Below are 26,291 nucleotides of genomic sequence, written 5' to 3'. Positions count from 1 at the left end.
CGAGCCTGCATTCAAGTCACTGCAGGGATATCCGGCCTTATTTCGAGTGAGGGCATTGCGGTGTCCATTCCACTTGAGGCCGCAAACTCAGGGTCCCTCTCACATACCTAGAGCTGAGAGAAGCCTCCTCATGAGGTCCTTGTGGTAAGGTGGTATTCCTCTGGAGTCGAATCCAGGGACTAACCTCTCATCTCGAGTTGATTTTTGGTCCACGGAGCTCTTTCGTTTTGCTACAGTGACCTCAGGATCCCTCTAGCCTTGAAACAGTGTTCTTGGGGTTTCTCTGGAGTGCCATCAAGGAAATCAAGGCTCCTTTCATGTGTGATGTGCAACACGGAATTGCTCTGCACGCAGTGCAGGGGAATCGGGCCTCATCTCGCGGCGAGGGGGAAGTCTCATGGTTTTTCTCGCGTTGCGGCGGGAACCTGGGGTATATTCTCGAGTTACGTCGGGGATGGCCCTTCCACACACGTGTTTGTTCAGCGACGTCAGGACTCCTGCCTAGTTGCGAGGGACAACTCGGGATTCTCCTCGAGGCTTGGCGCGGCAATTGGGACACCTCTCCAGCTGAGGCGGGAGACCAAGTGTCCCTTACCACGTGCCACAGGAATCCTGGGACTCCTATCAAGTTTCACGAGGAGTCAGGCATCGTCTCCTTTGGAGGCACTGATCTCCGCGTACCTCTGGAGTTTTTTTTGTTTGTTTGTTTGTTTTTTTTTTTTTTTTTTATTCTTTGAATCAGCCATGGATTTACATGTATTCCCAATCCCGATCTCCACTCCCACCTCCCTCTCCACCCGATTCCTCTGGTTCTTCCCCGTGCACCAGGCCGGAGCACTTGTCTCATGCATCCCACCTGTGCTGGTGATCTGTTTCACCATAGATAGTATACATGCTGTTCTTTTGAAATATCCCACCCTCACCTTCTCCCACAGAGTTCAAAAGTCTGTTCTGTATTTCTGTGTCTCTTTTTCTGTTTTGCATATAGGGTTATCGTTATCACCTTTCTAAATTCCATATATATGTGTTAGTATGCTGTAATGTTCTTTATCTTTCTGGCTTACTTCACTCTGTATAATGGGCTCCAGCTTCATCCATCTCATTAGGACTGGTTCAAATGAATTCTTTTTAATGGCTGAGTAATATTCCATGGTATATATGTACCACAGCTTCCTTATCCATTCATCTGCTGATGGGCATCTAGGTTGCTTCCATGTCCTGGCTATTATAAACAGTGCTGCGATGAACATTGGGGTGCACGTGTCTCTTTCAGATCTGGTTTCCTCAGTGTGTATGCCCAGAAGTGGGATTGCTGTGTCATATGGCAGTTCTATTTCCAGTTTTTTAAGAAATCTCCACACTGTTTTCCATAGCGGCTGTACTAGTTTGCATTTCCACCAACAGTGTAAGAGGGTTCCCTTTTCTCCACACCCTCTCCAGCATTTATTGCTTGTAGACTTTTGGATAGCAGCCATCCTGACTGGTGTGTAATGGTACCTCATTGTGGTTTTGATTTGCATTTCTCTAATTATGAGTGATGTTGAGCATCTTTTCATGTGTTTGTTAGCCATCTGTATGTCTTCTTTGGAGAAATGTCTGTTTAGTTCTTTGGCCCATTTTTTGATTGGGTCATTTATTTTTCTGGAATTGAGCTTCAGGAGTTGCTTGTATACTTTTGAGATTAATCCTTTGTCTGTTTCTTCATTTGCTATTATTTTCTCCCAATCTGAGGGCTGTCTTTTCACCTTACTTATAGTTTCCTTTGTAGTGCAAAAGCTTTTAAGTTTCATTAGGTCCCATTTGTTTATTTTTGCTTTTATTTCCAATATTCTGGGAAGTGGGTCATAGAGGATCTTGCTGTGATTTATGTCAGAGAGTGTTTTGCCTATGTTCTCCTCTAGGAGTTTTAAAGTTTCTGGTCTTACATTTAGATCTTTAATCCATTTTGAGTTTATTTTTGTGTATGGTGTTAGAAAGTGTTCTAGTTTCATTCTTTTACAAGTGGTTGACCAGTTTTCCCAAAACGGTATTTTTCACAGAACTAGAACAAAAAATTTCACAATTTGTATGGAAATACAAAAAACCTCGAATAGCCAAAGTAATCTTGAGAAAGAAGAATGGAACTGGAGGAATGAACCTGCCTGACTTCAGACTCTACTACAAAGCCACAGTCATCAAGACAGTATGGTACTGGCACAAAGACCTCTGGAGTTTTCAAAGGATGTGAGGCCTCCAGTCGCGATGAGGTGGGGAACTAGGTCTTTCTCTGTGGTCTCCACAGGGAATTCAGACATCCTTTCGTCTTGGGAGATGCAAAACGGGCCTGCATTCAAGTCACTGCAGGGATATGCGGCCTTATTTCGAGTCAGGGCATCCCCGTGTCCATTCCACTTGAGGCCGCAAACTCAGGGTCCCTCTCACATACCTAGAGCCTAGAGAAGCCTCCTCTTGAAGTGCTTGTAGTAAGGTGGTATTCCTCTGGAGTCGAAGCTAGGGACTAACCTCTCATCTTGAGTTGATTTTTGGTCCACGGAGCTCTTTCTTGTTGCTACAGTGACCTCAGGATCCCTCTAGCCTTGAAATAGTGTTCTTGGGGTTTCTCTGGAGTGCCATCAAGGAAATCAAGGCTCCTTTCATGTGTGATGTGCAACACGGAATTGCTCTGTACGCACTGCAGGGGAATCGGGCCTCATCTCCCGGCGAGGGGGAAGTCTCATGGTTTTTTTCGAGATGCGGCAGGAACCTGGGGTATATTTTCGAGTTACGACGGGGATGTCCCTTCCACACACGTGTTTGTTCAGCAACGACAGGACTCCTTCCTAGTTGCAAGGGACAACTCGGGATTCTCCTCGAGGCTGGGCAGGGCACTTGGGAGGCCTCTCCAGCTGAGGCGGGAGACCAAGGGTCCCTTTCCACGTGCCACAGGAATCCTGGGACTCCTATCAAGTTTCACGAGGAGTCAGGCATCGTCTCCTTTGGAGGCACTGATCTCCGCGTACATTTGCAGTTTTCAAAGGATGTGAGGCCTCCGGTCGCGATGAGGTGGGGAACTAGGTCTTTCTCTGTGGTCTCCACAGGGGATTCAGACATCCTTTTGTCTTGGGAGATGCAAGACGAGCCTGCATTCAAATCACTGAAGGGATATCCGGCCTTATTTCGAGTCAGGGCATCGCGGTGTCCATTCCACTTGAGGCCGCAAACTCAGGGTCCCTCTCACATACCAAGAGGTGAGAGAAGCCTCCTCTTGAGGTGCTTGTGGTAAGGTGGTATTCCTCTGAAGTCGAAGTCAGGGACTAACCTCTCATCTCTAGTTGATTTGTGGCCCACGGAGCTCTTTCGTGTTGCTACAGTGACCTCAGGATCCCTCTAGAATTGAAACAGTGTTCTTGGGGTTACTCTGGAGTGCCATCAAGGAAATAAAGGATCCTTTCATGTGTGATGTGCAATACGGAATTGCTCTGCATGCAGTGCAGGGGAATCGGGCCTCATCTCGCGGCGAGGGGGAAGTCTCATAGTTTTTCTCGAGTTGCGGCGGGAACCTGGGGTATATTCTCGAGTTACTACGAGGATGGCCCTTCCACACACGTGTTTGTTCTTCGATGTCAGGACTCCTGCCTAGTTGCGAGGGACAAATCGGGATTCTCCTCGAGGCTTGGCACGGCAATTGGGACACCTCTCCAGCTGAGGCGGGAGACCAAGGGTCCCTTTCCACGTGCCACAGGAATTCTGGGACTCCTATCAAGTTTCACGAGGAGTCAGGCATCGTCTCCTTTGGAGGCACTGATCTCCGCGTACCTCTGGAGTTTTTTTTTTTTTTTTTTTATTATTCTTTGAATCAGCCATGGATTTACATGTATTCCCAATCCCGATCTCCACTCCCACCTCCCTCTCCACCCGATTCCTCTGGTTCTTCCCCGTGCACCAGGCCGGAGCCCTTGTCTCACGCATCCCACCTGTGCTGGTGATCTGTTTCACCATAGATAGTATACATGCTGTTCTTTTGAAATATCCCACCCTCACCTTCTCCCACAGAGTTCAAAAGTCTGTTCTGTATTTCTGTGTCTCTTTTTCTGTTTTGCATATAGGGTTATCGTTATCACCTTTCTAAATTCCATATATATATGTTAGTATGCTGTAAAGTTCTTTATCTTTCTGGCTTACTTCACTCTGTATAATGGGCTCCAGCTTCATCCATCTCATTAGGACTGGTTCAAATGAATTCTTTTTAATGGCTGAGTAATATTCCATGGTATATATGTACCACAGCTTCCTTATCCATTCATCTGCTGATGGGCATCTAGGTTGCTTCCATGTCCTGGCTATTATAAACAGTGCTGCGATGAACATTGGGGTGCACGTGTCTCTTTCAGATCTGGTTTCCTCAGTGTGTATGCCCAGAAGTGGGATTGCTGTGTCATATGGCAGTTCTATTTCCAGTTTTTTAAGAAATCTCCACACTGTTTTCCATAGCGGCTGTACTAGTTTGCATTTCCACCAACAGTGTAAGAGGGTTCCCTTTTCTCCACACCCTCTCCAGCATTTATTGCTTGTAGACTTTTGGATAGCAGCCATCCTGACTGGTGTGTAATGGTACCTCATTGTGGTTTTGATTTGCATTTCTCTAATTATGAGTGATGTTGAGCATCTTTTCATGTGTTTGTTAGCCATCTGTATGTCTTCTTTGGAGAAATGTCTGTTTAGTTCTTTGGCCCATTTTTTGATTGGGTCATTTATTTTTCTGGAATTGAGCTTCAGGAGTTGCTTGTATATTTTTGAGATTAATCCTTTGTCTGTTTCTTCATTTGCTATTATTTTCTCCCAATCTGAGGGCTGTCTTTTCACCTTACTTATAGTTTCCTTTGTAGTGCAAAAGCTTTTAAGTTTCATTAGGTCCCATTTGTTTATTTTTGCTTTTATTTCCAATATTCTGGGAGGTGGGTCATAGAGGATCTTGCTGTGATTTATGTCGGAGAGTGTTTTGCCTATATTCTCCTCTAGGAGTTTTAAAGTTTCTGGTCTTACATTTAGATCTTTAATCCATTTTGAGTTTATTTTTGTGTATGGTGTTAGAAAGTGTTCTAGTTTCATTCTTTTACAAGTGGTTGACCAGTTTTCCCAAAACGGTATTTTTCACAGAACTGGAACAAATAATTTCACAATTTGTATGGAAATACAAAAAACCTCGAATAGCCGAAGTAATCTTGAGAAAGAAGAATGGAACTGGAGGAATGAACCTGCCTGACTTCAGACTCTACTACAAAGCCACAGTCATCAAGACAGTATGGTACTGGCACAAAGACCTCTGGTGTTTTCAAAGGATGTGAGGCCTCCAGTCGCGATGAGGTGGGAACTAGGTCTTTCTCTGTGGTCTCCACAGGGGATTCAGACATCCTTTCGTCTTGGGAGATGCAAGACGATCCTGCATTCAAGTCACTGCAGGGATATCCGGCCTTATTTCGAATCAGGGCATTCCCGTTTCCTTTCCACTTGCGGCCGCAAACTCAGGGTCCCTCTCACATACCTAGAGCTGAGAGAAGCCTCCTCTTGAGGTGCTTGAGGTAAGGGGTATTCCTCTGGAGTTGAAGCCAGGGACTAACCTCTCATCTCGAGTTGATTTTTGGTCCACGGAGCTCTTTCGTGTTGCTACAGTGACCTCAGGATCCCTCTAGCCTTGAAACAGTGTTCTTGGGGTTTCTCTGGAGTGCCATCAAGAAAATCAAGGCTCCTTTCATGAGTGATGTGCAACACGGAATTGCTCTGGATGCAGTGCTGGGGAATAGGGCTTCATCTCGCGGCGAGGAGGAAGTCTCATGGTTTCTCTCGAGTTGAGGCGGGAACCTGTGGTATATTCTCGAGTTACGACGGGGATGGCCTTCCACACACGTGTTAGTTCAGCGACGTCAGGACTCCTGCCTAGTTGCGAGGGACAACTCGGGATTTTCCTCGAGGCTTGGCAGGGCAATTGGGACGCCTCTCCAGCTGAGGCGGGAGACCAAGGGTCCCTTTCCACATGCCACAGGAATCCTGGGACTCCTATCAAGTTTCACAAGGAGTCAGGCATCGTCTCCTTTGGACGCACTGATCTCCGCATACCTCTTCAGTTGTCAAAGGATGTGAGGCCTCTGGTCGAAAAGAGGTGGGGAAATATGTCTTTCTCTGTGGTCTCCACAGGGGATTCAGACATCCTTTCGTCATGGGAGATGCAAGACGAGCCTGCATTCAAGTCACTGCAGGGATATCCGGCCTTATTTCGAGTCAGGGCATCGCGGGTGTCCATTCCACTTGAGTCCGCAAATCAGGGTCCCTCTCGCAAACCTAGAGCTGAGAGAAGCCTCCTCTTGAGGTACTTGAGGTAAGGTGGTATTCCTCTGGAGTCGAAGCAAGGGACTAACCTCTCATCTCGAGTTGATTTTTGGTCCACGGAGCTCTTTCCTGTTGCTACAGTGACCTCAGGATTCCTCTAGCCTTGAAAGAGTGTTCTTGGGGTTTCTGTGGAGTGCCATCAAGGAAATCAAGGCTCCTATCCTGTGTGATGTCCAACCCGGAATTGCTCTGCACGCAGTGCAGGGGAATCAGGCTTCATGTCACGGCGAGGGGGAAGTTTCATGGTTTTTCTCAAGTTGCGGCGGGAACCTGGGGTATATTCTCGAGTTACGACGGGGATGGCCCTTCCACACACGTGTTTGTTCAGCGACATCACGACTCCTGCCTAGTTGCGAGGGACAACTCGGGATTCTCCTCGAGGCTTGGCAGGGCAATTGGGACGCCCCTCCAGCTGAGGCGGGAGACTAAGCGTCCCTTTCCACGTGCCACAGGAATCCTGGGACTCCTATCAAGTTTCATGAGGAGTCAGGCATCGTCTCCTTTGGAGGCACTGATCTCCGTGTACCTCTGGAGTTTTCAAAGGATGTGAGGCCTCCGGTCGTGATGAGGTGGGGAACTAGGTCTTTCTCTGTGGTCCCCACAGGGAATTCAGACATACTTTCTTCTTGGGAGATGCAAGACGAGCCTGCATTCAAGTCACTGCAGGGATATCCGGCCTTATTTCGAGTGAGGGCATTGCGGTGTCCATTCCACTTGAGGCCGCAAACTCAGGGTCCCTCTCACATACCTAGAGCTGAGAGAAGCCTCCTCATGAGGTGCTTGTGGTAAGGTGGTATTCCTCTGGAGTCGAATCCAGGGACTAACCTCTCATCTCGAGTTGATTTTTGGTCCACGGAGCTCTTTCGTGTTGCTACAGTGACCTCAGGATCCCTCTAGCCTTGAAACAGTGTTCTTGGGGTTTCTCTGGAGTGCCATCAAGGAAATCAAGGCTCCTTTCATGAGTGATGTGCAACACGGAATTGCTCTGGATGCAGTGCTGGGGAATAGGGCTTCATCTCGCGGCGAGGAGGAAGTCTCATGGTTTCTCTCGAGTTGAGGCGGGAACCTGTGGTATATTCTCGAGTTACGACGGGGATGGCCTTCCACACACGTGTTAGTTCAGCGACGTCAGGACTCCTGCCTAGTTGCGAGGGACAACTCGGGATTTTCCTCGAGGCTTGGCAGGGCAATTGGGACGCCTCTCCAGCTGAGGCGGGAGACCAAGGGTCCCTTTCCACATGCCACAGGAATCCTGGGACTCCTATCAAGTTTCACAAGGAGTCAGGCATCGTCTCCTTTGGACGCACTGATCTCCGCATACCTCTTCAGTTGTCAAAGGATGTGAGGCCTCTGGTCGAAAAGAGGTGGGGAAATATGTCTTTCTCTGTGGTCTCCACAGGGGATTCAGACATCCTTTCGTCATGGGAGATGCAAGACGAGCCTGCATTCAAGTCACTGCAGGGATATCCGGCCTTATTTCGAGTCAGGGCATCGCGGGTGTCCATTCCACTTGAGTCCGCAAATCAGGGTCCCTCTCGCAAACCTAGAGCTGAGAGAAGCCTCCTCTTGAGGTACTTGAGGTAAGGTGGTATTCCTCTGGAGTCGAAGCAAGGGACTAACCTCTCATCTCGAGTTGATTTTTGGTCCACGGAGCTCTTTCCTGTTGCTACAGTGACCTCAGGATTCCTCTAGCCTTGAAAGAGTGTTCTTGGGGTTTCTGTGGAGTGCCATCAAGGAAATCAAGGCTCCTATCCTGTGTGATGTCCAACCCGGAATTGCTCTGCACGCAGTGCAGGGGAATCAGGCTTCATCTCACGGCGAGGGGGAAGTTTCATGGTTTTTCTCAAGTTGCGGCGGGAACCTGGGGTATATTCTCGAGTTACGACGGGGATGGCCCTTCCACACACGTGTTTGTTCAGCGACATCACGACTCCTGCCTAGTTGCGAGGGACAACTCGGGATTCTCCTCGAGGCTTGGCAGGGCAATTGGGACGCCCCTCCAGCTGAGGCGGGAGACCAAGCGTCCCTTTCCACGTGCCACAGGAATCCTGGGACTCCTATCAAGTTTCATGAGGAGTCAGGCATCGTCTCCTTTGGAGGCACTGATCTCCGCGTACCTCTGGAGTTTTCAAAGGATGTGAGGCCTCCGGTCGTGATGAGGTGGGGAACTAGGTCTTTCTCTGTGGTCCCCACAGGGAATTCAGACATACTTTCTTCTTGGGAGATGCAAGACGAGCCTGCATTCAAGTCACTGCAGGGATATCCGGCCTTATTTCGAGTGAGGGCATTGCGGTGTCCATTCCACTTGAGGCCGCAAACTCAGGGTCCCTCTCACATACCTAGAGCTGAGAGAAGCCTCCTCATGAGGTGCTTGTGGTAAGGTGGTATTCCTCTGGAGTCGAATCCAGGGACTAACCTCTCATCTCGAGTTGATTTTTGGTCCACGGAGCTCTTTCGTGTTGCTACAGTGACCTCAGGATCCCTCTAGCCTTGAAACAGTGTTCTTGGGGTTTCTCTGGAGTGCCATCAAGGAAATCAAGGCTCCTTTCATGAGTGATGTGCAACACGGAATTGCTCTGCATGCAGTGCAGGGGAATAGGGCTTCATCTCGCGGCGAGGAGGAAGTCTCATGGTTTCTCTCGAGTTGAGGCGGGAACCTGGGGTATATTCTCGAGTTACGACGGGGATGGCCTTCCACACACGTGTTAGTTCAGCGACGTCAGGACTCCTGCCTACTTGCGAGGGACAACTCGGGATTTTCCTCGAGGCTTGGCAGGGCAATTGGGACGCCTCTCCAGCTGAGGCGGGAGACCAAGGGTCCCTTTCCACGTGCCACAGGAATCCTGGGACTCCTATCAAGTTTCACAAGGAGTCAGGCATCGTCTCCTTTGGACGCACTGATCTCCGCATACCTCTTCAGTTGTCAAAGGATGTGAGGCCTCTGGTCGAAAAGAGGTGGGGAAATATGTCTTTCTCTGTGGTCTCCACAGGGGATTCAGACATCCTTTCGTCATGGGAGATGCAAGACGAGCCTGCATTCAAGTCACTGCAGGGATATCCGGCCTTATTTCGAGTCAGGGCATCGCGGGTGTCCATTCCACTTGAGTCCGCAAATCAGGGTCCCTCTCGCAAACCTAGAGCTGAGAGAAGCCTCCTCTTGAGGTACTTGAGGTAAGGTGGTATTCCTCTGGAGTCGAAGCAAGGGACTAACCTCTCATCTCGAGTTGATTTTTGGTCCACGGAGTTCTTTCCTGTTACTACAGTGACCTCAGGATTCCTCTAGCCTTGAAAGAGTGTTCTTGGGGTTTCTGTGGAGTGCCATCAAGGAAATCAAGGCTCCTATCCTGTGTGATGTCCAACCCGGAATTGCTCTGCACGCAGTGCAAGGGAATCGGGCTTCATCTCACGGCGAGGGGGAAGTTTCATGGTTTTTCTCAAGTTGCGGCGGGAACCTGGGGTATATTCTCGAGTTACGACGGGGATGGCCCTTCCACACACGTGTTTGTTCAGCGACATCACGACGCCTGCCTAGTTGCGAGGGACAACTCGGGATTCTCCTCGAGGCTTGGCAGGGCAATTGGGACGCCCCTCCAGCTGAGGCGGGAGACCAAGCGTCCCTTTCCACGTGCCACAGGAATCCTGGGACTCCTATCAAGTTTCATGAGGAGTCAGGCATCGTCTCCTTTGGAGGCACTGATCTCCGCGTACCTCTGGAGTTTTCAAAGGATGTGAGGCCTCCGGTCGTGATGAGGTGGGGAACTAGGTCTTTCTCTGTGGTCCCCACAGGGAATTCAGACATACTTTCTTCTTGGGAGATGCAAGACGAGCCTGCATTCAAGTCACTGCAGGGATATCCGGCCTTATTTCGAGTGAGGGCATTGCGGTGTCCATTCCACTTGAGGCCGCAAACTCAGGGTCCCTCTCACATACCTAGAGCTGAGAGAAGCCTCCTCATGAGGTGCTTGTGGTAAGGTGGTATTCCTCTGGAGTCGAATCCAGGGACTAACCTCTCATCTCGAGTTGATTTTTGGTCCACGGAGCTCTTTCGTTTTGCTACAGTGACCTCAGGATCCCTCTAGCCTTGAAACAGTGTTCTTGGGGTTTCTCTGGAGTGCCATCAAGGAAATCAAGGCTCCTTTCATGTGTGATGTGCAACACGGAATTGCTCTGCACGCAGTGCAGGGGAATCGGGCCTCATCTCGCGGCGAGGGGGAAGTCTCATGGTTTTTCTCGCGTTGCGGCGGGAACCTGGGGTATATTCTCGAGTTACGTCGGGGATGGCCCTTCCACACACGTGTTTGTTCAGCGACGTCAGGACTCCTGCCTAGTTGCGAGGGACAAATCGGGATTCTCCTCGAAGCTTGGCGCGGCAATTGGGACACCTCTCCAGCTGAGGCGGGAGACCAAGTGTCCCTTACCACGTGCCACAGGAATCCTGGGACTCCTATCAATTTTCACTAGGAGTCAGGCATCGTCTCCTTTGGAGGCACTGATCTCGGCGTACCTCTGGAGTTTTTTTTTGTTTGTTTGTTTGTTTTTATTCTTTGAATCAGCCATGGATTTACATGTATTCCCAATCCCGATCTCCACTCCCATCTCCCTCTCCACCCGATTCCTCTGGTTCTTCCCCGTGCACCAGGCCGGAGCCCTTGTCTCACGCATCCCACCTGTGCTGGTGATCTGTTTCACCATAGATAGTATACATGCTGTTCTTTTGAAATATCCCACCCTCACCTTCTCCCACAGAGTTCAAAAGTCTGTTCTGTATTTCTGTGTCTCTTTTTCTGTTTTGCATATAGGGTTATCGTTATCACCTTTCTAAATTCCATATATACGTGTTAGTATGCTGTAATGTTCTTTATCTTTCTGGCTTACTTCACTCTGTATAATGGGCTCCAGCTTCATCCATCTCATTAGGACTGGTTCAAATGAATTCTTTTTAATGGCTGAGTAATATTCCATGGTATATATGTACCACAGCTTCCTTATCCATTCATCTGCTGATGGGCATCTAGGTTGCTTCCATGTCCTGGCTATTATAAACAGTGCTGCGATGAACATTGGGGTGCACGTGTCTCTTTCAGATCTGGTTTCCTCAGTGTGTATGCCCAGAAGTGGGATTGCTGTGTCATATGGCAGTTCTATTTCCAGTTTTTTAAGAAATCTCCACACTGTTTTCCATAGCGGCTGTACTAGTTTGCATTTCCACCAACAGTGTAAGAGGGTTCCCTTTTCTCCACACCCTCTCCAGCATTTATTGCTTGTAGACTTTTGGATAGCAGCCATCCTGACTGGTGTGTAATGGTACCTCATTGTGGTTTTGATTTGCATTTCTCTAATTATGAGTGATGTTGAGCATCTTTTCATGTGTTTGTTAGCCATCTGTATGTCTTCTTTGGAGAAATGTCTGTTTAGTTCTTTGGCCCATTTTTTGATTGGGTCATTTATTTTTCTGGAATTGAGCTTCAGGAGTTGCTTGTATATTTTTGAGATTAATCCTTTGTCTGTTTCTTCATTTGCTATTATTTTCTCCCAATCTGAGGGCTGTCTTTTCACCTTACTTATAGTTTCCTTTGTAGTGCAAAAGCTTTTAAGTTTCATTAGGTCCCATTTGTTTATTTTTGCTTTTATTTCCAATATTCTGGGAGGTGGGTCATAGAGGATCTTGCTGTGATTTATGTCGGAGAGTGTTTTGCCTATATTCTCCTCTAGGAGTTTTAAAGTTTCTGGTCTTACATTTAGATCTTTAATCCATTTTGAGTTTATTTTTGTGTATGGTGTTAGAAAGTGTTCTAGTTTCATTCTTTTACAAGTGGTTGACCAGTTTTCCCAAAACGGTATTTTTCACAGAACTGGAACAAATAATTTCACAATTTGTATGGAAATACAAAAAACCTCGAATAGCCGAAGTAATCTTGAGAAAGAAGAATGGAACTGGAGGAATGAACCTGCCTGACTTCAGACTCTACTACAAAGCCACAGTCATCAAGACAGTATGGTACTGGCACAAAGACCTCTGGTGTTTTCAAAGGATGTGAGGCCTCCAGTCGCGATGAGGTGGGAACTAGGTCTTTCTCTGTGGTCTCCACAGGGGATTCAGACATCCTTTCGTCTTGGGAGATGCAAGACGATCCTGCATTCAAGTCACTGCAGGGATATCCGGCCTTATTTCGAATCAGGGCATTCCCGTTTCCTTTCCACTTGCGGCCGCAAACTCAGGGTCCCTCTCACATACCTAGAGCTGAGAGAAGCCTCCTCTTGAGGTGCTTGAGGTAAGGGGTATTCCTCTGGAGTTGAAGCCAGGGACTAACCTCTCATCTCGAGTTGATTTTTGGTCCACGGAGCTCTTTCGTGTTGCTACAGTGACCTCAGGATCCCTCTAGCCTTGAAACAGTGTTCTTGGGGTTTCTCTGGAGTGCCATCAAGAAAATCAAGGCTCCTTTCATGAGTGATGTGCAACACGGAATTGCTCTGGATGCAGTGCTGGGGAATAGGGCTTCATCTCGCGGCGAGGAGGAAGTCTCATGGTTTCTCTCGAGTTGAGGCGGGAACCTGTGGTATATTCTCGAGTTACGACGGGGATGGCCTTCCACACACGTGTTAGTTCAGCGACGTCAGGACTCCTGCCTAGTTGCGAGGGACAACTCGGGATTTTCCTCGAGGCTTGGCAGGGCAATTGGGACGCCTCTCCAGCTGAGGCGGGAGACCAAGGGTCCCTTTCCACATGCCACAGGAATCCTGGGACTCCTATCAAGTTTCACAAGGAGTCAGGCATCGTCTCCTTTGGACGCACTGATCTCCGCATACCTCTTCAGTTGTCAAAGGATGTGAGGCCTCTGGTCGAAAAGAGGTGGGGAAATATGTCTTTCTCTGTGGTCTCCACAGGGGATTCAGACATCCTTTCGTCATGGGAGATGCAAGACGAGCCTGCATTCAAGTCACTGCAGGGATATCCGGCCTTATTTCGAGTCAGGGCATCGCGGGTGTCCATTCCACTTGAGTCCGCAAATCAGGGTCCCTCTCGCAAACCTAGAGCTGAGAGAAGCCTCCTCTTGAGGTACTTGAGGTAAGGTGGTATTCCTCTGGAGTCGAAGCAAGGGACTAACCTCTCATCTCGAGTTGATTTTTGGTCCACGGAGCTCTTTCCTGTTGCTACAGTGACCTCAGGATTCCTCTAGCCTTGAAAGAGTGTTCTTGGGGTTTCTGTGGAGTGCCATCAAGGAAATCAAGGCTCCTATCCTGTGTGATGTCCAACCCGGAATTGCTCTGCACGCAGTGCAGGGGAATCAGGCTTCATGTCACGGCGAGGGGGAAGTTTCATGGTTTTTCTCAAGTTGCGGCGGGAACCTGGGGTATATTCTCGAGTTACGACGGGGATGGCCCTTCCACACACGTGTTTGTTCAGCGACATCACGACTCCTGCCTAGTTGCGAGGGACAACTCGGGATTCTCCTCGAGGCTTGGCAGGGCAATTGGGACGCCCCTCCAGCTGAGGCGGGAGACTAAGCGTCCCTTTCCACGTGCCACAGGAATCCTGGGACTCCTATCAAGTTTCATGAGGAGTCAGGCATCGTCTCCTTTGGAGGCACTGATCTCCGCGTACCTCTGGAGTTTTCAAAGGATGTGAGGCCTCCGGTCGTGATGAGGTGGGGAACTAGGTCTTTCTCTGTGGTCCCCACAGGGAATTCAGACATACTTTCTTCTTGGGAGATGCAAGACGAGCCTGCATTCAAGTCACTGCAGGGATATCCGGCCTTATTTCGAGTGAGGGCATTGCGGTGTCCATTCCACTTGAGGCCGCAAACTCAGGGTCCCTCTCACATACCTAGAGCTGAGAGAAGCCTCCTCATGAGGTGCTTGTGGTAAGGTGGTATTCCTCTGGAGTCGAATCCAGGGACTAACCTCTCATCTCGAGTTGATTTTTGGTCCACGGAGCTCTTTCGTGTTGCTACAGTGACCTCAGGATCCCTCTAGCCTTGAAACAGTGTTCTTGGGGTTTCTCTGGAGTGCCATCAAGGAAATCAAGGCTCCTTTCATGAGTGATGTGCAACACGGAATTGCTCTGGATGCAGTGCTGGGGAATAGGGCTTCATCTCGCGGCGAGGAGGAAGTCTCATGGTTTCTCTCGAGTTGAGGCGGGAACCTGTGGTATATTCTCGAGTTACGACGGGGATGGCCTTCCACACACGTGTTAGTTCAGCGACGTCAGGACTCCTGCCTAGTTGCGAGGGACAACTCGGGATTTTCCTCGAGGCTTGGCAGGGCAATTGGGACGCCTCTCCAGCTGAGGCGGGAGACCAAGGGTCCCTTTCCACATGCCACAGGAATCCTGGGACTCCTATCAAGTTTCACAAGGAGTCAGGCATCGTCTCCTTTGGACGCACTGATCTCCGCATACCTCTTCAGTTGTCAAAGGATGTGAGGCCTCTGGTCGAAAAGAGGTGGGGAAATATGTCTTTCTCTGTGGTCTCCACAGGGGATTCAGACATCCTTTCGTCATGGGAGATGCAAGACGAGCCTGCATTCAAGTCACTGCAGGAATATCCGGCCTTATTTCGAGTCAGGGCATCGCGGGTGTCCATTCCACTTGAGTCCGCAAATCAGGGTCCCTCTCGCAAACCTAGAGCTGAGAGAAGCCTCCTCTTGAGGTACTTGAGGTAAGGTGGTATTCCTCTGGAGTCGAAGCAAGGGACTAACCTCTCATCTCGAGTTGATTTTTGGTCCACGGAGCTCTTTCCTGTTGCTACAGTGACCTCAGGATTCCTCTAGCCTTGAAAGAGTGTTCTTGGGGTTTCTGTGGAGTGCCATCAAGGAAATCAAGGCTCCTATCCTGTGTGATGTCCAACCCGGAATTGCTCTGCACGCAGTGCAGGGGAATCAGGCTTCATGTCACGGCGAGGGGGAAGTTTCATGGTTTTTCTCAAGTTGCGGCGGGAACCTGGGGTATATTCTCGAGTTACGACGGGGATGGCCCTTCCACACACGTGTTTGTTCAGCGACATCACGACTCCTGCCTAGTTGCGAGGGACAACTCGGGATTCTCCTCGAGGCTTGGCAGGGCAATTGGGACGCCCCTCCAGCTGAGGCGGGAGACCAAGCGTCCCTTTCCACGTGCCACAGGAATCCTGGGACTCCTATCAAGTTTCATGAGGAGTCAGGCATCGTCTCCTTTGGAGGCACTGATCTCCGCGTACCTCTGGAGTTTTCAAAGGATGTGAGGCCTCCGGTCGTGATGAGGTGGGGAACTAGGTCTTTCTCTGTGGTCCCCACAGGGAATTCAGACATACTTTCTTCTTGGGAGATGCAAGACGAGCCTGCATTCAAGTCACTGCAGGGATATCCGGCCTTATTTCGAGTGAGGGCATTGCGGTGTCCATTCCACTTGAGGCCGCAAACTCAGGGTCCCTCTCACATACCTAGAGCTGAGAGAAGCCTCCTCATGAGGTGCTTGTGGTAAGGTGGTATTCCTCTGGAGTCGAATCCAGGGACTAACCTCTCATCTCGAGTTGATTTTTGGTCCACGGAGCTCTTTCGTGTTGCTACAGTGACCTCAGGATCCCTCTAGCCTTGAAACAGTGTTCTTGGGGTTTCTCTGGAGTGCCATCAAGGAAATCAAGGCTCCTTTCATGAGTGATGTGCAACACGGAATTGCTCTGCATGCAGTGCAGGGGAATAGGGCTTCATCTCGCGGCGAGGAGGAAGTCTCATGGTTTCTCTCGAGTTGAGGCGGGAACCTGGGGTATATTCTCGAGTTACGACGGGGATGGCCTTCCACACACGTGTTAGTTCAGCGACGTCAGGACTCCTGCCTACTTGCGAGGGACAACTCGGGATTTTCCTCGAGGCTTGGCAGGGCAATTGGGACGCCTCTCCAGCTGAGGCGGGAGACCAAGGGTCCCTTTCCACGTGCCACAGGAATCCTGGGACTCCTATCAAGTTTCACAAGGAGTCAGGCATCGTCTCCTTTGGACGCACTGATCTCCGCATACCTCTTCAGTTGTCAAAGGATGTGAGGCCTCTGGTCGAAAAGAGGTGGGGAAATATGTCTTTCTCTGTGGTCTCCACAGGGGATTCAGACATCCTTTCGTCATGGGAGATGCAAGACGAGCCTGCATTCAAGTCACTGCAGGGATATCCGGCCTTATTTCGAGTCAGGGCATCGCGGGTGTCCATTCCACTTGAGTCCGCAAATCAGGGTCCCTCTCGCAAACCTAGAGCTGAGAGAAGCCTCCTCTTGAGGTACTTGAGGTAAGGTGGTATTCCTCTGGAGTCGAAGCAAGGGACTAACCTCTCATTTCGAGTTGATTTTTGGTCCACGGAGCTCTTTCCTGTTACTACAGTGACCTCAGGATTCCTCTAGCCTTGAAAGAGTGTTCTTGGGGTTTCTGTGGAGTGCCATCAAGGAAATCAAGGCTCCTATCCTGTGTGATGTCCAACCCGGAATTGCTCTGCACGCAGTGCAAGGGAATCGGGCTTCATCTCACGGCGAGGGGGAAGTTTCATGGTTTTTCTCAAGTTGCGGCGGGAACCTGGGGTATATTCTCGAGTTACGACGGGGATGGCCCTTCCACACACGTGTTTGTTCAGCGACATCACGACGCCTGCCTAGTTGCGAGGGACAACTCGGGATTCTCCTCGAGGCTTGGCAGGGCAATTGGGACGCCCCTCCAGCTGAGGCGGGAGACCAAGCGTCCCTTTCCACGTGCCACAGGAATCCTGGGACTCCTATCAAGTTTCATGAGGAGTCAGGCATCGTCTCCTTTGGAGGCACTGATCTCCGCGTACCTCTGGAGTTTTCAAAGGATGTGAGGCCTCCGGTCGTGATGAGGTGGGGAACTAGGTCTTTCTCTGTGGTCCCCACAGGGAATTCAGACATACTTTCTTCTTGGGAGATGCAAGACGAGCCTGCATTCAAGTCACTGCAGGGATATCCGGCCTTATTTCGAGTGAGGGCATTGCGGTGTCCATTCCACTTGAGGCCGCAAACTCAGGGTCCCTCTCACATACCTAGAGCTGAGAGAAGCCTCCTCATGAGGTGCTTGTGGTAAGGTGGTATTCCTCTGGAGTCGAATCCAGGGACTAACCTCTCATCTCGAGTTGATTTTTGGTCCACGGAGCTCTTTCGTTTTGCTACAGTGACCTCAGGATCCCTCTAGCCTTGAAACAGTGTTCTTGGGGTTTCTCTGGAGTGCCATCAAGGAAATCAAGGCTCCTTTCATGTGTGATGTGCAACACGGAATTGCTCTGCACGCAGTGCAGGGGAATCGGGCCTCATCTCGCGGCGAGGGGGAAGTCTCATGGTTTTTCTCGCGTTGCGGCGGGAACCTGGGGTATATTCTCGAGTTACGTCGGGGATGGCCCTTCCACACACGTGTTTGTTCAGCGACGTCAGGACTCCTGCCTAGTTGCGAGGGACAAATCGGGATTCTCCTCGAAGCTTGGCGCGGCAATTGGGACACCTCTCCAGCTGAGGCGGGAGACCAAGTGTCCCTTACCACGTGCCACAGGAATCCTGGGACTCCTATCAATTTTCACTAGGAGTCAGGCATCGTCTCCTTTGGAGGCACTAATCTCGGCGTACCTCTGGAGTTTTTTTTTGTTTGTTTGTTTGTTTTTATTCTTTGAATCAGCCATGGATTTACATGTATTCCCAATCCCGATCTCCACTCCCATCTCCCTCTCCACCCGATTCCTCTGGTTCTTCCCCGTGCACCAGGCCGGAGCCCTTGTCTCACGCATCCCACCTGTGCTGGTGATCTGTTTCACCATAGATAGTATACATGCTGTTCTTTTGAAATATCCCACCCTCACCTTCTCCCACAGAGTTCAAAAGTCTGTTCTGTATTTCTGTGTCTCTTTTTCTGTTTTGCATATAGGGTTATCGTTATCACCTTTCTAAATTCCATATATACGTGTTAGTATGCTGTAATGTTCTTTATCTTTCTGGCTTACTTCACTCTGTATAATGGGCTCCAGCTTCATCCATCTCATTAGGACTGGTTCAAATGAATTCTTTTTAATGGCTGAGTAATATTCCATGGTATATATGTACCACAGCTTCCTTATCCATTCATCTGCTGATGGGCATCTAGGTTGCTTCCATGTCCTGGCTATTATAAACAGTGCTGCGATGAACATTGGGGTGCACGTGTCTCTTTCAGATCTGGTTTCCTCAGTGTGTATGCCCAGAAGTGGGATTGCTGGGTCATATGGCAGTTCTATTTCCAGTTTTTTAAGAAATCTCCACACTGTTTTCCATAGCGGCTGTACTAGTTTGCATTTCCACCAACAGTGTAAGAGGGTTCCCTTTTCTCCACACCCTCTCCAGCATTTATTGCTTGTAGACTTTTGGATAGCAGCCATCCTGACTGGTGTGTAATGGTACCTCATTGTGGTTTTGATTTGCATTTCTCTAATTATGAGTGATGTTGAGCATCTTTTCATGTGTTTGTTAGCCATCTGTATGTCTTCTTTGGAGAAATGTCTGTTTAGTTCTTTGGCCCATTTTTTGATTGGGTCATTTATTTTTCTGGAATTGAGCTTCAGGAGTTGCTTGTATACTTTTGAGATTAATCCTTTGTCTGTTTCTTCATTTGCTATTATTTTCTCCCAATCTGAGGGCTGTCTTTTCACCTTACTTATAGTTTCCTTTGTAGTGCAAAAGCTTTTAAGTTTCATTAGGTCCCATTTGTTTATTTTTGCTTTTATTTCCAATATTCTGGGAGGTGGGTCATAGAGGATCTTGCTGTGATTTATGTAGGAGAGTGTTTTGCCTATGTTCTCCTCTAGGAGTTTTAAAGTTTCTGGTCTTACATTTAGATCTTTAATCCATTTTGAGTTTATTTTTGTGTATGGTGTTAGAAAGTGTTCTAGTTTCATTCTTTTACAAGTGGTTGACCAGTTTTCCCAAAACGGTATTTTTCACAGAACTAGAACAAAAAATTTCACAATTTGTATGGAAATACAAAAAACCTCGAATAGCCAAAGTAATCTTGAGAAAGAAGAATGGAACTGGAGGAATGAACCTGCCTGACTTCAGACTCTACTACAAAGCCACAGTCATCAAGACAGTATGGTACTGGCACAAAGACCTCTGGAGTTTTCAAAGGATGTGAGGCCTCCAGTCGCGATGAGGTGGGAACTAGGTCTTTCTCTGTGGTCTCCACATGGGATTCAGACATCCTTTCGTCTTGGGAGATGCAAGACGAGCCTGCATTCAAGTCACTGTACGGATATCCGGCCTTATTTCGAATCAGGGCGTTCCCGATTCCATTCCACTTGCGGCCGCAAACTCAGGGTCCCTCTCACATACCTAGAGCTGAGAGAATCCTCCTCTTGAGGTGCTTGTGGTAAGGAGGTATTCCTCTGGAGTCGAAGCCAGGGACTAACCTCTCATCTCGAGTTGATTTTTGGTCCACGGAGCTCTTTCGTGTTGCTACAGTGACCTCAGGATCCCTCTAGCCTTGAAACAGTGTTCTTGGGGTTTCTCTGGGGTGCCATCAAGGAAATCAAGGCTGCTTTCATGTGTGATGTGCAACACGGAATTGCTCTGCATGCAGTGTAGGGGAATCGGGCCTCATCTCGTGGCGAGGGGGTAGTCTCATGGTTTTTCTCGAGGTGCGGCGGGAACCTGGGGTATATTCTCGAGTTACGACGGAGATGGCCCTTCCACACACGTGTTTGTTCAGCGACGTCAGGACTCCTGCCTAGTTGCGAGGGACCACTCGGGATTCTCCTCGAGGTTTGGCAGGGCAATTGGGACGCCTCTCCAGCTGAGGCGGGAGACCAAGGGTCCCTTTCCACGTGCCACAGGAAACCTGGGACTCCTATCAATTTTCACGAGGAGTCAGGCATCGTCTCCTTTGGAGGCACTGATCTCTGCGTACCTCTGGAGTTTTCAAATGATGTGAGGCCTCCGGTCGAGATGAGGTGGGGAACTGGGTCTTTCTCTGTGGTCTCCACAGGGGATTCAGAGATCCTTTCGTCTTGGGAGATGCAAGACGAGCCTGCATTCAAGTCACTGCACGGATATCCGGCCTTATTTCGGGTCAGCGCATCGCGGTGTCCATTCCACTTGAGGCCGCAAAGTCAGGGTCCCTCTCACATACCAAGAGCTGAGAGAAGCCTCCTCTTGAGGTGCTTATGGTAAGGTGGTATTCCTCTGGAGTCGAAGCCAGGGACTAACCTCTCATCTCTAGTTGATTTGTGGCCCACGGAGCTCTTTCGTGTTGCTACAGTGACCTCAGGATCCCTCTAGCCTTGAAACAGTGTTCTTGGGGTTTCTCTGGGGTGCCATCAAGGAAATCAAGGCTGCTTTCATGTGTGATGTGCAACACGGAATTGCTCTGCATGCAGTGCAGGGGAATCGGGCCTCATCTCGCGGCGAGGGGGTAGTCTCATGGTTTTTCTGGAGGTGCGGCGGGAACCTGGGGTATATTCTCGAGTTACGACGGGGATGGCCCTTCCACACACGTGTTTGTTCAGCGACGTCAGGACTCCTGCCTAGTTGCGAGGGACAACTCGGGATTCTCCTCGAGGCTGGGCAGGGCACTTGGGACGCCTCTCCAGCTGAGGCGGGAGACCAAGGGTCCCTTTCCACGTGCCACAGGAATCCTGGGACTCCTATCAAGTTTCACGAGGAGTCAGGCATCGTCTCCTTTGGAGGCACTGATCTCCGCGTACATTTGCAGTTTTCAAAGGATGTGAGGCCTCCGGTCGCGATGAGGTGGGGAACTAGGTCTTTCTCTGTGGTCTCCACAGGGAATTCAGACATCCTTTCGTCTTGGGAGATGCAAAACGGGCCTGCATTCAAGTCACTGCAGGGATATGCGGCCTTATTTCGAGTCAGGGCATCCCCGTGTCCATTCCACTTGAGGCCGAAAACTCAGGGTCCCTCTCACATACCTAGAGCTGAGAGAAGCCTCCTCTTGAAGTGCTTGTAGTAAGGTGGTATTCCTCTGGAGTCGAAGCCAGGGACTAACCTCTCATCTCTAGTTGATTTTTGGTCCACGGAGCTCTTTCTTGTTGCTACAGTGACCTCAGGATCCCTCTAGCCTTGAAATAGTGTTCTTGGGGTTTCTCTGGAGTGCCATCAAGGAAATCAAGGCTCCTTTCATGTGTGATGTGCAACACGGAATTGCTCTGTACGCACTGCAGGGGAATCGGGCCTCATCTCCCGGCGAGGGGGAAGTCTCATGGTTTTTTTCGAGATGCGGCAGGAACCTGGGGTATATTTTCGAGTTACGACGGGGATGTCCCTTCCACACACGTGTTTGTTCAGCAACGACAGGACTCCTGCCTAGTTGCAAGGGACAACTCGGGATTCTCCTCGAGGCTGGGCAGGGCACTTGGGAGGCCTCTCCAGCTGAGGCGGGAGACCAAGGGTCCCTTTCCACGTGCCACAGGAATCCTGGGACTCCTATCAAGTTTCACGAGGAGTCAGGCATCGTCTCCTTTGGAGGCACTGATCTCCGCGTACCTCTGGAGTTTTTTTTTTTTTTTTTTTTTTTTTTTTTTTTTTTTCTTTGAATCAGCCATGGATTTACATGTATTCCCAATCCCGATCTCCACTCCCACCTCCCTCTCCACCCGATTCCTCTGGTTCTTCCCCGTGCACCAGGCCGGAGCCCTTGTCTCACGCATCCCACCTGTGCTGGTGATCTGTTTCACCATAGATAGTATACATGCTGTTCTTTTGAAATATCCCACCCTCACCTTCTCCCACAGAGTTCAAAAGTCTGTTCTGTATTTCTGTGTCTCTTTTTCTGTTTTGCATATAGGGTTATCGTTATCACCTTTCTAAATTCCATATATACGTGTTAGTATGCTGTAATGTTCTTTATCTTTCTGGCTTACTTCACTCTGTATAATGGGCTCCAGCTTCATCCATCTCATTAGGACTGGTTCAAATGAATTCTTTTTAATGGCTGAGTAATATTCCATGGTATATATGTACCACAGCTTCCTTATCCATTCATCTGCTGATGGGCATCTAGGTTGCTTCCATGTCCTGGCTATTATAAACAGTGCTGCGATGAACATTGGGGTGCACGTGTCTCTTTCAGATCTGGTTTCCTCAGTGTGTATGCCCAGAAGTGGGATTGCTGGGTCATATGGCAGTTCTATTTCCAGTTTTTTAAGAAATCTCCACACTGTTTTCCATAGCGGCTGTACTAGTTTGCATTTCCACCAACAGTGTAAGAGGGTTCCCTTTTCTCCACACCCTCTCCAGCATTTATTGCTTGTAGACTTTTGGATAGCAGCCATCCTGACTGGTGTGTAATGGTACCTCATTGTGGTTTTGATTTGCATTTCTCTAATTATGAGTGATGTTGAGCATCTTTTCATGTGTTTGTTAGCCATCTGTATGTCTTCTTTGGAGAAATGTCTGTTTAGTTCTTTGGCCCATTTTTTGATTGGGTCATTTATTTTTCTGGAATTGAGCTTCAGGAGTTGCTTGTATACTTTTGAGATTAATCCTTTGTCTGTTTCTTCATTTGCTATTATTTTCTCCCAATCTGAGGGCTGTCTTTTCACCTTACTTATAGTTTCCTTTGTAGTGCAAAAGCTTTTAAGTTTCATTAGGTCCCATTTGTTTATTTTTGCTTTTATTTCCAATATTCTGGGAGGTGGGTCATAGAGGATCTTGCTGTGATTTATGTAGGAGAGTGTTTTGCCTATGTTCTCCTCTAGGAGTTTTAAAGTTTCTGGTCTTACATTTAGATCTTTAATCCATTTTGAGTTTATTTTTGTGTATGGTGTTAGAAAGTGTTCTAGTTTCATTCTTTTACAAGTGGTTGACCAGTTTTCCCAAAACGGTATTTTTCACAGAACTAGAACAAAAAATTTCACAATTTGTATGGAAATACAAAAAACCTCGAATAGCCAAAGTAATCTTGAGAAAGAAGAATGGAACTGGAGGAATGAACCTGCCTGACTTCAGACTCTACTACAAAGCCACAGTCATCAAGACAGTATGGTACTGGCACAAAGACCTCTGGAGTTTTCAAAGGATGTGAGGCCTCCAGTCGCGATGAGGTGGGAACTAGGTCTTTCTCTGTGGTCTCCACATGGGATTCAGACATCCTTTCGTCTTGGGAGATGCAAGACGAGCCTGCATTCAAGTCACTGTACGGATATCCGGCCTTATTTCGAATCAGGGCGTTCCCGATTCCATTCCACTTGCGGCCGCAAACTCAGGGTCCCTCTCACATACCTAGAGCTGAGAGAATCCTCCTCTTGAGGTGCTTGTGGTAAGGAGGTATTCCTCTGGAGTCGAAGCCAGGGACTAACCTCTCATCTCGAGTTGATTTTTGGTCCACGGAGCTCTTTCGTGTTGCTACAGTGACCTCAGGATCCCTCTAGCCTTGAAACAGTGTTCTTGGGGTTTCTCTGGGGTGCCATCAAGGAAATCAAGGCTGCTTTCATGTGTGATGTGCAACACGGAATTGCTCTGCATGCAGTGTAGGGGAATCGGGCCTCATCTCGTGGCGAGGGGGTAGTCTCATGGTTTTTCTCGAGGTGCGGCGGGAACCTGGGGTATATTCTCGAGTTACGACGGAGATGGCCCTTCCACACACGTGTTTGTTCAGCGACGTCAGGACTCCTGCCTAGTTGCGAGGGACCACTCGGGATTCTCCTCGAGGTTTGGCAGGGCAATTGGGACGCCTCTCCAGCTGAGGCGGGAGACCAAGGGTCCCTTTCCACGTGCCACAGGAAACCTGGGACTCCTATCAATTTTCACGAGGAGTCAGGCATCGTCTCCTTTGGAGGCACTGATCTCTGCGTACCTCTGGAGTTTTCAAATGATGTGAGGCCTCCGGTCGAGATGAGGTGGGGAACTGGGTCTTTCTCTGTGGTCTCCACAGGGGATTCAGAGATCCTTTCGTCTTGGGAGATGCAAGACGAGCCTGCATTCAAGTCACTGCACGGATATCCGGCCTTATTTCGGGTCAGCGCATCGCGGTGTCCATTCCACTTGAGGCCGCAAAGTCAGGGTCCCTCTCACATACCAAGAGCTGAGAGAAGCCTCCTCTTGAGGTGCTTATGGTAAGGTGGTATTCCTCTGGAGTCGAAGCCAGGGACTAACCTCTCATCTCTAGTTGATTTGTGGCCCACGGAGCTCTTTCGTGTTGCTACAGTGACCTCAGGATCCCTCTAGCCTTGAAACAGTGTTCTTGGGGTTTCTCTGGGGTGCCATCAAGGAAATCAAGGCTGCTTTCATGTGTGATGTGCAACACGGAATTGCTCTGCATGCAGTGCAGGGGAATCGGGCCTCATCTCGCGGCGAGGGGGTAGTCTCATGGTTTTTCTGGAGGTGCGGCGGGAACCTGGGGTATATTCTCGAGTTACGACGGGGATGGCCCTTCCACACACGTGTTTGTTCAGCGACGTCAGGACTCCTGCCTAGTTGCGAGGGACAACTCGGGATTCTCCTCGAGGCTGGGCAGGGCACTTGGGACGCCTCTCCAGCTGAGGCGGGAGACCAAGGGTCCCTTTCCACGTGCCACAGGAATCCTGGGACTCCTATCAAGTTTCACGAGGAGTCAGGCATCGTCTCCTTTGGAGGCACTGATCTCCGCGTACATTTGCAGTTTTCAAAGGATGTGAGGCCTCCGGTCGCGATGAGGTGGGGAACTAGGTCTTTCTCTGTGGTCTCCACAGGGAATTCAGACATCCTTTCGTCTTGGGAGATGCAAAACGGGCCTGCATTCAAGTCACTGCAGGGATATGCGGCCTTATTTCGAGTCAGGGCATCCCCGTGTCCATTCCACTTGAGGCCGAAAACTCAGGGTCCCTCTCACATACCTAGAGCTGAGAGAAGCCTCCTCTTGAAGTGCTTGTAGTAAGGTGGTATTCCTCTGGAGTCGAAGCCAGGGACTAACCTCTCATCTCTAGTTGATTTTTGGTCCACGGAGCTCTTTCTTGTTGCTACAGTGACCTCAGGATCCCTCTAGCCTTGAAATAGTGTTCTTGGGGTTTCTCTGGAGTGCCATCAAGGAAATCAAGGCTCCTTTCATGTGTGATGTGCAACACGGAATTGCTCTGTACGCACTGCAGGGGAATCGGGCCTCATCTCCCGGCGAGGGGGAAGTCTCATGGTTTTTTTCGAGATGCGGCAGGAACCTGGGGTATATTTTCGAGTTACGACGGGGATGTCCCTTCCACACACGTGTTTGTTCAGCAACGACAGGACTCCTGCCTAGTTGCAAGGGACAACTCGGGATTCTCCTCGAGGCTGGGCAGGGCACTTGGGAGGCCTCTCCAGCTGAGGCGGGAGACCAAGGGTCCCTTTCCACGTGCCACAGGAATCCTGGGACTCCTATCAAGTTTCACGAGGAGTCAGGCATCGTCTCCTTTGGAGGCACTGATCTCCGCGTACCTCTGGAGTTTTTTTTTTTTTTTTTTTTTTTTTTTTTTTTATTCTTTGAATCAGCCATGGATTTACATGTATTCCCAATCCCGATCTCCACTCCCACCTCCCTCTCCACCCGATTCCTCTGGTTCTTCCCCGTGCACCAGGCCGGAGCCCTTGTCTCACGCATCCCACCTGTGCTGGTGATCTGTTTCACCATAGATAGTATACATGCTGTTCTTTTGAAATATCCCACCCTCACCTTCTCCCACAGATTTCAAAAGTCTGTTCTGTATTTCTGTGTCTCTTTTTCTGTTTTGCATATAGGGTTATCGTTATCACCTTTCTAAATTCCATATATATATGTTAGTATGCTGTAATGTTCTTTATCTTTCTGGCTTACTTCACTCTGTATAATGGGCTCCAGCTTCATCCATCTCATTAGGACTGGTTCAAATGAATTCTTTTTAATGGCTGAGTAATATTCCATGGTATATATGTACCACAGCTTCCTTATCCATTCATCTGCTGATGGGCATCGAGGTTGCTTCCATGTCCTGGCTATTATAAACAG

Source organism: Cervus elaphus, chromosome X (genome assembly GCF_910594005.1).
Source record: "Cervus elaphus chromosome X, mCerEla1.1, whole genome shotgun sequence".
NCBI lineage: Eukaryota > Metazoa > Chordata > Mammalia > Artiodactyla > Cervidae > Cervus > Cervus elaphus.
Note: the sequence above shows the minus strand (reverse complement) of the source record.